The sequence below is a fragment of the Geotrypetes seraphini genome, chromosome 2, assembly GCF_902459505.1.
Source record: "Geotrypetes seraphini chromosome 2, aGeoSer1.1, whole genome shotgun sequence".
Lineage (NCBI taxonomy): Eukaryota > Metazoa > Chordata > Amphibia > Gymnophiona > Dermophiidae > Geotrypetes > Geotrypetes seraphini.
The window spans coordinates 110,026,596-110,040,015 of record NC_047085.1 but is presented as its reverse complement, the minus strand read 5'-3'; the positions used below and the strand labels follow the sequence as shown (position 1 = coordinate 110,040,015).

The 13,420-nt window shown below is 42.7% G+C and overlaps 1 long non-coding RNA gene across 1 annotated transcript in view; it reads left to right on the top strand.

Annotated features, from left to right (window-relative positions):
• Positions 1 to 13,420, top strand: part of LOC117353752 — an 84,338-nt gene that overhangs the window by 25,939 nt on the left and 44,979 nt on the right. Inside the window, exon 3 of the long non-coding RNA XR_004538016.1 lies at positions 7,119 to 7,266. This is a non-coding gene — a long non-coding RNA (uncharacterized LOC117353752). The remainder of the gene's footprint in view (positions 1 to 7,118; positions 7,267 to 13,420) is intronic.

Genomic DNA, 13,420 nt, shown 5'->3' with positions numbered 1-13,420 from the left:
GAAAAAAGACTTTCAAATTACATTAGCATGCCAAAAGTAGTCAGGATTTATCCAGAAGCATTTCAAAGATACAGCAAAACAGGAAAGGAGTCAGAGAAATGTATCAAAGAGATAGGTTTTAATTGATTTCCTGAAGGTTTGGTAGGAGGGTGCATTAGAAATGAAGTTGGTTAAACATTTATTCCATTTGCCTGCTTGGAATGATAATGATCTATCAAGGAATCTCTTGTAGATACAGCTCTTCTCCCAAAGGATGCAAATTCAAAAGATTCCTTAACAGGACACTCTCCTTTCAAGCAGGGATATGGAACAGCACCTTAAGCAGCCTAACCCTGAATGCACTAACATACCATTCATTCAGAAAAGTATAAAAAATCCACTTATTTGACAAGTATATCTGATCCTTCAATTCTGCTCATCACCTACCTCATCTTACACATTCCTACCTCCTTCCCCTTACCGCCCCATCACTCAACTATCTTCCACTCCTTCCCAAATCTAACTGATGTAATGCCACCTCACTGTCTTACAGTTCCTCTTGTACACCGTCTTGAACTGAAAAGGTATGACGGGATATAAATAAAGCTATTATTATTAAATGCCACTTTTTGCCATTTTTAATGTGTTTTTTTTTTTCTTTTGAAAATGATCGACATGATCAATTAGTTTTTGAACTAAATGAATATATTCTGTGGAAGGGTGCCTATGTGAAAAGTCCAAGAAGGCATATTTTATGCTTGTTTTATAAAGGTTCATAAGCAATGTCCAAACTAGGATTAATCTCTTCAACAGTCTTCCTGAAAAATCCTATGAGCCACAACCAAGTGTAATCAAACCGCTCTCCTGATGCATTTGACTCACTGTTGTCTATTGCAAGATTAAATTGAGGGGAGGGTCATTAGGGTGGGCAGACTGGATGGGCCGTGGCCCTTATCTGCCATCTATTTCTATGTTTCTATGAGACGATAAGTTGATGGATCTACACCATCAGGTGCATTCATATGGAATCCATTCCAATGTATTTTATTTCCAGACTCCTGATTTATTTATTTATTCAATTTTCTATACTGTTCTCCCAGGGGAGCTCAGAACGGTTTACATGCATTTATTCAGGTACTCAAGCAGTTTTCCCTGTCTGTCCTGGTGGGTTCACAATCTATTTAATGTACCTGGGGCACTGGGGGGATTAAGTAACTTGCCCAGGGTCACAAGGAGCAGCATAGGTTTGAATCCACAACCTCAGGGTGCTGAGGCTGTAGATTTAACAACTGTGCCACACTCTCCCTGATACACTCTAGCCAAAACATGGCATGTGTCAAGTCACCATAAAGGATATTGAAGCACATTTTTTTAAAAAAAAAATTGGTTTTGTTATTTCCACTGTTTTGCTTGCTTAGTATAAACTTTTAAGCCAGTCACCTCCACTAACTGATGATAGGTGCTTATGTACCTCTATAAAAAAAAGGCTCCAATAGTGTCGCTCCAGTAGAACATATGCCTCTGGGAATGCCTGTACAGAAAACAGTTGCATTTTTTCCATGCACCTACTTTTACACATATAAACTTGCACACAATTTCATAGGAGCCTCTTTAAGTGTGTAAAACATGCTTAGAAACAACAGCAACAAAAAAGCCATTCTCCACAATCAGAAACAGCAACAGAACACAGTGAAGCTGACAACCAATTTGAACTCCAAATAGCTTTATTGGATATCCCAAAATACAAGAAGATTCGACACAGGCCTAGGTTTCGGCCAAACTGAATTCCAAATAAGGCATGCCAAGACCTATTTGTACATAAAAAGCAATACACACGGACTTCAAGAGCTCTCATGAAGTTTAAACATAAACAGCCCAACTTCTCAAGGTGTCGAAGCTTGATGAAGACCATTTAGCTGACCCAGAGGCCTGTGTTGAGTCTTCTTGAATTTTGGGATATGCAATAAAGCTGTTTGGAGTTCAACTTGGATACCATCAGCTTCACTGTGTTCTGTTGCTGTAAGACATGCTTTACATGTGGAAAAGGCTTTATAAAACTGGGAATCCCCTCTATGTTGAGAATATTTTAGAATAGAGAAGCTGCAAAGATCATTTCAGCACATTATGCAATTTATCTTATAAACCTTATCCTAAGAAGATGAATGTATAAACTCAGTGTAATATATCGAGGTGCTTCAATGCATTCTTTGTTCAGTAATTTGTCTTGCCCTTTCCACTTCAAACACTAGATGTCACACTAAGTCTGTCTTTTTCTGTACAAGCCCAAGTGCTCAGTCAGCCTGTCAGCACAGTTACGTGCACAGATTATAGAATATTATAATCTGCACATGTGCTGTATTGATCTTGGTGTAATCATTTGCACTAGCTCCATGGCTGGTGTAAATGATTGGGTTCTTAATGCAGGCATATTCTTGGCATATCCTTTTGGCTTTCTATAAAGAAAAGTAGGCACCTACTTTTCTTTAGAATAGGCTTTAAGAAGGCATGTTCTAGGTCAGGGATGGACAGCTCTGGTCCTCGAGGGTTGGAATCCAGTCGGGTTTTCAGGATTTCCGCAATGAATATGCATTGAAAGCAGTGCATGCTAATAGATCTCATGCATATTCACTGGGAAAATCCTGAAAACCCAACTGGATTCCGGTCCTCAAGTACCGGAGTTGCCCACCCCGGTTCTAGGTGAGGGAGGAGGCAGGAGATAAGTTATCAACATGGGCTACCATTAAGCAGGGCTTAATATGTAGACAAAAAGGAAGTGGAGCTGGGGAGGAGGCGGGCAGGTCAGGGGTAGGTGCAATGGGAGAAGAGGTCCTGGATTAGGGAGCAAATAGACTGTCTCTGCTCTGCTTCAGGTTCACTCCTCTCCTCCTGTTCCTCACAGGCTACCTAGAAGGGAGAAGCTAGAGTCGAATACTCTGCTGCTCTGGAGATTGAAAAGAAGTGGCGAAATTGTGTTCCCCCAGAAATTAAGCCCTGCTGTTAAATCATATTACTTTACTGTTAACTCCAGTTATTACTAACTAACCCCCTTTTTTACTAAGGTGTGCTAACTGATTAGCGTGCACTAAATGCGAACGTGTCCATAGACTAACATGCACACGTTAGCGTTTAGCGTGCACTAATCGGTTAGCGTACTTTAGTAAAACAGGGCCTAGGTTTCATTGCATATCATGGGACGTGTGTTAAAATAGTATGACTTGGTGGTAAAATAGCATGTCTTAACGTTAGCCCACATAACAAGGACCCTAAATATTAGCACCCCATTATACAATTACCCTCTTCATACATGGGATGTTATTTTACCCAGACTGACCTATGATGAATTTCATTCTATGTTTTTCTTGAAGCCACAGTTCAATTTAAAAGTTTGCCTGGTGTTCTTTTGAATGGGTGACTTCCTAATTGTTCACTTTTCTGCAGTAATAAGGTAGATGATTATATCCTTCTACACTGCAAGGCTTTAATCTGACTAACCTGAAAGTATCAGACTACAAACAGCATAATGTATGATACCTTCTCAATAATATTTTTTTGATTAGATTTTTCTATAATGAAACTTGTATATGTATTATTGATGTGCTTTCCTTTCTTTCATGCTTAAATGAGGCTTCCTTTTTGTGGTGCAATTTTTAGAGAATGAAATATGTTACCTTTGAAAATGCACATTTCTTTATGTTTTGTTGTATATAGGAGAAAAAGCATTTCTGGGTATTTTTTTCTTTAGTGTTCCACTGCTAGCAGAGTCTGGCTTTATGAGTCTTCCATTTCAATTTTTGCCTGCATGTTTGTTTCTAATTTGCAGTTTCGTATTCTTCATTATAATCTGTTTTCTAGGTGCAACTGAGGTGAAGGATTCTGTTAACATGCAGGTTCTGTGTAGGAATCTGTAGTAGACTGGCTTTTTTTCTTTTTCCCAACTGGAGGTTTACAATCAACTTATCATAGGTAGAGTTGGTGCAGTTTGAATTCTTGGACTTGGTGTTAGTACATATTGTTTGATAAGCTTCTGAGTGTCCATTTGTAGGGTTTTGTGCTATTTCAAACAGTATCTGGCAATGAAAAGAGAAAATTGCAGAGGAGGGAGGAAGGGTGGAGAGAAAGAAGGATAAAGGTGGTGTGGAGGAGAGAGAAGCAAGGAGGAAGGGTAGAGAAAGATGAGAAAAGAAATGAATGACAAGAGAATTATAGAAGTGGGGAAGGGTGAGCTGGGGAGGATTGTGTGTAAGAGCAGGAAAGGGAGAGGTGAATGAAGAATTTAATTTGGATAAAGGAAAACAAGGGAAAATTGAAAACAAAAGAAACAGAACCTGTAAAATAAGCAAAAGAAAGATAACATCAGCATGGAAACATCTAGAGGAAATGCTGAGAAAACAAAAAGTGAGTCAGTTTTAAAAATGGAGACCAGAGGGGAAGGAAAATATGGACAAAGAATCAAATACTTTTTAAGTCTTGGGGGAAATTTTATAAGCAGCATCCTGATTTTAGGCGGCCTACTGCTATCTAACCACCAATTGGAATGTAAGTTAAAAAAAAAAAAATCATCCCGGGCAGGCCGCCTATATTGTAGGTGCCTCCTTGAGCCTAGGGAGGCACGTAGGGCCACCTAAGCTCGCCTAAGGCTAGGCGTGGTTTTGCCAGAAATGGCCTTAGGCGAGCTTAGGTGGCCATAGGCATCTCCCTAAGCCCACAATAGGTGCCTGAAATGTAAACTATCAAAATGCTGGCCTACATTTCAAGCTGACGCTGAGCTTATTGTGGCAAGGGATCTCCCTGCCGCGATAAGTGTAGCGGCCATAGCAACTTGTCCCCCCATGAAGACTGTCGGCAGGAGGGAGGCGCATCATGGGATGCACCGGGGAGGGGCCTAAGGCCCTGATTGGCTCAGGCGCTTAAAGCCCCTGCCTTAGGAGGTCTCTCTCGCAGTGCATGCTGGGCATCCCTTCTGCCGGTATTCTTCGCAGTGGGGGGGGGGGGGGGGGTTGCTGCAGCCGCTAAACTGATCATGGCAGGGAGATTCCCTTGCCGTGATCAGCTCAGTGGCAACGTGATTCTCTAACCGGCGCCTATAACATGGGCACCAGTTAGAGAGTCGTGGTGGTTAGGCAGCTTAGGGTGATTCTGTAAAGGCCACCTGTGTGTGATTCTTAAAAGCCACTTAGGCAGCTTCTGAGACCGGGCACCCTATACAGGTTAATGTGCTCATGGTTTGTGCTGAACAGTGTCACATCTTGGTCTCTTTCTGAAAGTCACCTATAATATTTGGCAGCAGAAACATGACCTCCAGGGTGCATCTTCAAGCCATACTCAAATAGGAGTGACAGTAGACCAGGGGTGCCCACACTTTTTGGGCTTGCGAGCTACTTTTTAAATGACCAAGTCACAATGATCTACCAACAATAAAATTTTAAAAAAACACAACGCACACTGTACGCATAGAAAATGTTAATCATCATTCCTATTCCAGGGTTTTCAAAGAGGTCAAAGCAGATGACTCTATGCACTGTCACCTCAGTAACAACCATACAAAAGTAGACAAATACCCACCCCCTCCCTTTTTACTAAACCACGTTAGCAGTTTTTAGTGCAGGGAGCTGCGCTGAATGCCCAGCGCTGCTCTCGACACTCCTAGGCTCCCTGCGCTAAAAATCTCTATTGTGGTTTAGTAAAAGGGGACCATAGTGTAAAATATAGACAGCAGATATAAATTCAGACACATTTTGATCACAAAATTTAAAATAAAATCATTTTCCCTACCTTGTCTGGTGATTTCATGAGTCTCTGGTTGCACTTTTTTCTTCTGACTGTGCATACAATCTTTCTTCCCTTCTTTTAGCCTGTATGCTTCTTCTCCTCCAGACCTCATTTCTTCCCCCCAACTTTTCCTTCCTCTTCCCTGCCCTTTCTTTCTCTCTGCCTCCCTTTCATTTTTTTCTGTTTCTCTTCTTTCCTTCTGTCTCCCTGCCTGCCCTTTTTCTTTCTTTCTCCCTGCCCTCCCCCAAGCCACTGCCACTGCCATTGCCATCGGGGACCAGGACCCAAACGCCACCAATAACAGGCCCCAAGCTCTCCCTGCTTCGGCCAACCAGCATTCCTCTCCCTGACGTCAATTCTGCCATCGGGAAGAGGAAGGCTGATCAGCCCAAGATCGCGATCGACCTATTAGGGGAAATGCTGCCGGGTCCTGCCTTCGCGGAAACAGAAAGTAGGCAGGACCCGGCAGGAAGAAGAACAAATGCTTGTCTCCCGCATTAGCCCGTAGCGAACGCTTGCTTCAGGGCTCTCAACATGTGCGCGCCGGCTTCCCTTCTCCCCTCCCCCCCCCCCCCGGACATAACTTCCGGTTTCGGAGGGAAGAGAAGAGAAGCCGGCACGCACATGTTGAGAGCCCTGAAGCAAGCGTTCGCTACGGGCTAATGCGGGAGACAAGCATTTGTTCTTCTTCCTGCCGGGTCCTGCCTACTTTCTGTTTCCGCGAAGGCAGGACCCGTTTTTTTGTTCAGCAGCGGCAGATGACAGCTGGGCGGATCGCCCAGCTAAAAGGCCCTAGGGAGAAAGAAAACTGGAGAGGAAGGCTGATCGGCCCGTAGATCAGGACGGCAACACGAGTCTATCACAGAGCCCGGGATTGGCTCCGCGATCGACTCGCGTTGCCTTCCTGAGCTACTGGTCGATCGCGATCGACGCGTTGGGCACCCCTGCAGTAGACAATGAAAAGTCATTTTTACTATTAGCCGTATGAAGTGGCACTGAAAGTAAAATGCATCACAGTGGCAGGGAAGAAAAGAAAATAAAGCTGCAGATATGCTGGACCTGTGGGAGAAGGAAGCCTGAATAAAAAACAACAGGCTTTTCTCTTACCAGTTTTTCTGTTCTGCCCAGCAGCTGGACAATAGGTACAGTACACTGCTTCTGGGTGGGCTTTGGATGGAAGTAGGTGGGCCTCGAATGAAAATAGGTGGTCCTTAACTCACCTTTGGCTACGCCCATGGATTCTTTGAGTCTGCCAAAGGCAGCACTCTGAATTTTGATTGGTTGAGTAGGCATGTAAAATTTTAGTGTTGGCTCATGAGACTTATTGTACAGGAATTTCCTATCATTTGCATTCTGTTCTTCCATTTCAGCCCAGTCAGGCTCTTTATTCATCCTAGATGAATATCCTTGTGATTCCGCCTCATATGAGGGGCTACTTTTACAAAGCTGCACTAGTGAGTCCCATGCTGCAGAAGCAATGAAGCCCATTCAGTTCCTATCGCTCTTGTCTTCTACAAGGTAAGGAAATCTGGAGGGGTAGCCTCCACTAGACTGGGGGAAGGAAGAAGCCAGACCAGGGGGGCTACTAGATTACCAGGTTAATTTGTGATTGGGGAGAGGGGGGCTGGACTGGGAGGTCACCAGACTAGCAGGGTATTTTTTTGTCCAAGATTTGGGGAAAGGGGGGTCAGGTATGTGGGGCTGGGGTGGATGCTGCTAGATACCAGAGATATGTTTTCAGGGGGGAGCAGGAAGAGGTGTCAGGTTGGGTTGGGGGTGAGGGGCTTGGCGCAGCATTTTTAAAAAAATGTTAACTTTCCTGTCAGTGCTTGAGGCAATCACCATTCAGTCACCAACAGAAAAGTTAGTGCTGAGCAGCCGATTACTGCTGCAATTTTAATTTGACTACACATTATATTGAGCATACTGCAGCAAGTTTTCTGCAATAGTTTTGTGGTAGAGTTTTATTCTACCATGAACCTTTGAACATTGGCCTCTAAGGTTTTAGAATCCTGTCAGTTATACATGCAACTGCTGTGTTGTGAGCATTTTTTTTACTACACACTGTCAGTTCTCACTGTGAGTTCTTTGGCAAGTTTCTTTAGAAGTTTAGCTCTCAGTACTTCTTTCAGTACATTCCTAAAGGTCTTTTTCAAGACTACCTGAAATAGAGATATACCACTGTAATATCCTGTTATCAGTTTGGTATGTTCCCTGAGGAAGGCAGTGTCCTGCCAAAACCAGGATCCTAGTTGGGACTTCCCATAGGAAATTTCAATAAAATCCTTTGTGTTGTATTATAACATCAGCTTTGCCATTCTTTTCTTTTGCTTCTCACTGTGCTGGGCAAAGCAAGACTCCTCTTTTTCTGTCGAGCATTTACAGTTACATAAGAACATAAGAATTGCCATTTCCGGATCAGACCCTGGGTCCATCAAGTCCGGTGATCCACACATGCGGAGGCCTCGCCAGGGTTACCCTGGCATAGTTTTAGTCCCCATATCATTGTATGCTTCTCAAGGGAGATGTGCATCTAATTTACCCTTACCCATATCACTCTATGCCACTCTTAAGGAGATGTGCATCTAGTTTACCCTTAAATCCTACAACGGTGGATTCTGCAATTACCTCCTCTGGGAGAGCATTCCAGGTGTCCACCACTCGCTGCGTGAAACAGAACTTCCTGATATTTGTCCTGGCCCTCAGCTTCAGTCTATGTTCTCTTGTCCGTGTCACATTGGACATTGTAAATAACTACTTTCCCTGCTCCATTTTGTCGAATCCTTTCAGTATTTTGAAAGTCTCGATCAGATCCCATCGCAGTCTCCTTTTCTCAAAGGAGAACAACCCCAGTCTCCTAAGTCGTTCCTCGTAGTCCAGGTTCTCCATACCTTTCACTAGCTTTGTTGCTCGTCTCTGCACCCTCTCTAGCAGTTTTATATCCTTCTTTAGGTATGGAGACCAATGCTGGACGCAGTATTTCAGGTGTGGTCTAACCATGGCTCTGTAGAACAGTATTATAACTTTCTCTGATCTACTCGTAATTCCCTTCTTTATCATGCCTAGCATTCTATTTGCTTTCTTCGCTGCCGCCGCCACACATGTCATAGAACTAGAGTAAGAGTTCACCTCACACCTAATGTTATGTGCATAAATGCGAACCTACATCAGTATTCTATTACAGAAAGTCATGGGATAGGAAGTAATTTCCACAGAAGTCTTTTATGAGGTACTTTGTCAAACACCTTTTGAAAATCCAAACACACAATTTGGCTCACCTTTATCCAAATATTTATTCATCCTTTCGAAGAAATGCAGTAGATTGATGAGGCAAGATCTCCCTTCACTAAATCCATGTTGGCTTTGTCTCATTAATCGATGCTTAGGTATATGCTCTGTAATTTTGTTCTTTATACTAGTCTATCATTTTGGCTAGCACTGACATCAGATTAACCAGTCTATAATTTCTCAAATCACCTCTAGAACCCTTTTTAAAAATTGGCATTATGTTGGCTACCCTCCAGTCTTCCGATACCGTGCTAAATTTTAAAGATAAATTACTAATTACTAACAATAGCTCTGCAAGATCATTTTTCAATTCTATCAGTACTCTGGGATGTATACCATCCGGTCCAGGCTACTCTTCAGTTTGTCAAATTGCCCCATTACATCTTCTAGTTTTATAGAAATTTGTTTCAGTTTCTGTGACTCATCAGAATTGAATAACTTTTCTGACACTGGTATCCCCCAGTGAGATAATTAAATTTGTTGATGTATGAAGTTGTTCAAAGTTATTAAATCAGAAAAGGATTGTGAGAAATTACAAGAGGTCATCGCAGTGGTGAAGTAAGGGGGGACGGGGCAGACCACCTCGGCTGCCATCTTGGTGGGCGCTGGTACCTTGCCATCCCCCACGCCATGCTCACACCCTTCCTTCCCGCCTCTCCCCCCCCATACATCTTTAAAATCTTTGTCAGCACACACAACTACTCTAGCCTGCCACTTGCACCAGCCTGGCTCCTTCTGAAATCACTTCCGGATCATGGGGCCAGGAAATGACATCAGTGGGAAAGCCAATGCCAGTGCAAGCAGCAGGCCGGAGAAGCTGCTCGCACTGGTGAAGATTTATAAAGATACGGGGTGGGAAAGGAGGGCGCAAGTAGGTGTGGGGGCACAGAAGGAGCAGGTGAGTTTGGCGCAGATGGAGTGGGTGCAGAGAGTAGGGTGCAGTGAGGCACCACCACCTCGGGCACTTCCCACCCTTACTACACCACTGTGTCCTTGGGAGATTAGACATCAAAATGACAAATGATGTGAACAAGTACAAATTGATGCATGTGGGAAAAAGGAACCCGAACTATAGTTACCTGATGCAGGGTTCCACGTTAGAAGTCACTATTCAGGAAAAAGATCTAGGTGTCATTGTTGAGGATACATTGAAACTCTCAGCACAGTGTACAGCTGTGGCTAAGAAAGCAAATAGAATGTTAGGAATTATCAGGAAAGGAATAGAAAACAAAGATGAGACTGTTATAATGCCCTTGTATCGCGCCATGATGCAGATGCACCTTAAATAATGTGTACAATTCTGGTTGCTGCATCTAAAAAAACAGAAAGAGAAGGGCAATGAAAATGATGAAAGGGATGGGACAACATCCCTGTGCAGAAAGACTGAAGTTGCTAAGGCTGTTCATCCTGGAGAAGAGAAGGCTCTGGGGAGATAAGATAGCAATCTATAAAATACTGAGTGCAGTGGAACAGGTATATGTGAAATGCTTGTTTACTCTTTTCAAAAATACTAAAACTAGGCGGCATGCAATGAAGCTACTAAGTGGTTGATTTAAAACAAACTGGTGAAAATATTTTGTCACTCAACTTCTGTTTAAACTCTGGAATTCATTGCCAGAAAATGTGTAAATACAGTTAGCTTAGCAGGTTTTAAAAAAATAGTCCATAAGCCATTATTAAGATGGACTTGGGGGGAAATCATTGCTTATTGCTAGGATAGCAGTATAGAATCTGTTTTGGGGATCTTGCTGGGTACTTATGACCTGGGATGGTCACTATTGGAAACAGGACTTGATGGACCTTCAGTCTGTCCCAGTATGACAGCTCTCATGTATTTTTTTGTTCTTCTGTTGATTTGACATTTCTCCATGTCCAACTTCCCTCTGCATCCCTATTTGTCCTGTCCAGCATTTTCCTTCTGTGTCTGTCAGTGACACCATTCCACCTCTTTTCCAGCAACACCCTTCTGTGTGCCCATTTCATCCTTTTCCAGCATTTCACCTCTTTTCCAGAATCTTCTTCAGTGTCTTTTCTCTATCCTTCTCCCCTACAATCTGCCCTCTGTGTCCTTATCCATGCCCCCTTTTCTCAGCATTGCTTGTCTGTGTCTCTATTTCATCTTCCCTTTTCAGTAGTACCTCTCTCTGTCTGCCTATCTACACCTCCTTCATTATTGCCCCATCTGTGTATCTATTGTCCCTCCATTTCAATATTATCCCCCTCTGTATGCCCATCTAGCCCCCTTTCAGCATTGCTTCCTGTGTCCCTATCTATCCCCTTACAGCATTTCCCCCTGTATTCTAATCCACCCCTTTCAGCATTCCTCCACGTCCCCCTTTTTGTAGCATTTCTTCTCTGCACCCCTGTCTTTATAGTTCCTGCCTGCCCTTTCTCTATCACTGTTTATCTCCATGTTCAGCTATTTATTTCCTCTCTTCCCTTGTTCCCGCACGCTATAGCCAGCATCTTTCCACCCTCCCACCTCCAGTCTAGTATGACATCTTTACATTTTCTCTGCCCCAGCTCCCTGGTGAGTCCTGCATCTAGCTGTCTCCCTGCCCTCTTCAGCGATTCAGCAGCAACAGTGATTTAAGATAGGCTGCCAGCATTGGAGCCTTCCTTCTGGGAGTCCCGCCTATTTTGTTTCAGCTTCCTGTTTCCACATAGGCGGGGCTTATAGAAAGAAGATCCCGATTCTGGCAGCTTGTCTTAATTACTGCCATTGTCAAGTTGCCAAAGAGGGATGGGGGAAGGGGGAGGCCAGATGCAGGATTCACCAGGGAGCAGGGAAAGAAAGAAGGAGATAGGCCAAATTATACCAATGGGCATGTGTGTGACTGGACCTCCTTTATGCAGGGGCTCTTGGAAGCTTCCCCTTTTGCCCATTGGTAAAAGTGGCCCTGATATTCTGTGTTATCTGACTTTTGAATTATCTGAAAATGGGCCAGTCTCATTTATGTTGGATAAACAAGACTCTGCTTAGTTCTATGTTTTCTTACTTATGTGTCCTGGGTATGTTTTCATATGAAAGCAGGTGATGAGTATACAAGATAACACATGAGCATCTCGTAAGAGACAGACTAGCAGCATTCACTACTTGCCATAGCCTTGCAAGTGATGTGGTTAGGATGGGGTCATCATATTGTTAACATCTTGGATATTTTGATGTGCCTATGAGGAATGAAAAAACATACACACATCATTGATATATTGCAGCCTTATAGTTTCCATCATGTTCTCCTTTATTTCACTTTTACTTTAGCCTACTGCTCACCTATGTTTATGTTTATTTGAATTTGCTATACCACGTTTCATAATGAATATCAAAGCAGTTTACAATCTAAATGAAAAAAGGAAATGAAGTCCATCAAAGACAGGCTTTTGATTCAGATGGTATAGCAAGTCTATAATTGAGTAGGGAAGTTAGTATGAGCAAGCCTGACACTCATGCACAGCTACTTATGAGAGAGAGGGTGTACAAAATCTTTTGGGAGAAAATGAGATCATTTCATTATGTATGCTAAGGGCTCTAGGATATGCAAGATTTCTCTGATGCAGCCTACAGTGGAAAAAAAGCATTCTTGTTAGAAAAAGAATTAATTTATGGAAACTGTCGGAGGCATTTCTTCAAGATAAGTGAACTTCATAGGGAATTAAATAATATTGTTGCATGATTTATTTGTGACTTGGATTCTGAATATGTTTTGAATATAATTTGGACTTTGAATATAGTTTAGTAAGATGCTTTAATCAGCCTTGCTTCTGAACTTTTTCTAATTACGGTACCAGTGGAGTTTTTTTATGCCATAAAATTTTTTTTTGGGAGGGGTACTTTTTTCTCTACTATTGGTGTTGACATTGGACCAATGATAGTAAATGTTCATTTTGTTGAATCCCCTGTGTTTGTTATACAAGAGTATTAGAATGCTGAGACCTATAGTACTCAAATTCTGGAAGTTCTACATGCTCTGAGGCCATTTTCTAACAGAAACTTATTTATTTTATGATATACCCCCCTTTATGAAGCCACTTTAGACATTTTTATCCTTGGCCATGATGGTATTAGCTCTGACACTCATAGAATTTCTATGAGCATCGGAGCTAATACCGCCGCGGGCAGTGATACAAAAGCCTAACGCAGCTTTGTAACAGGGGGGATAGTGTGGAATATATGTTTAAGACAGAGCCAGTGTAAGATTAGAGACTGTATGGTAAGACTGCAGCAATAAAGAATTTGACTGGGGCCAAGGTTGGGTCCAACAAACACCAGGAAGTTGTAGGCAAGTATTTTAAACTACTGCACTCTCCACATCGTCAATGAATCAGAGAGAAAGATAGAAGGCGCGCGGTCCCCAGTTTCTTAGTTTCCGCGGAGCTAAGAAGA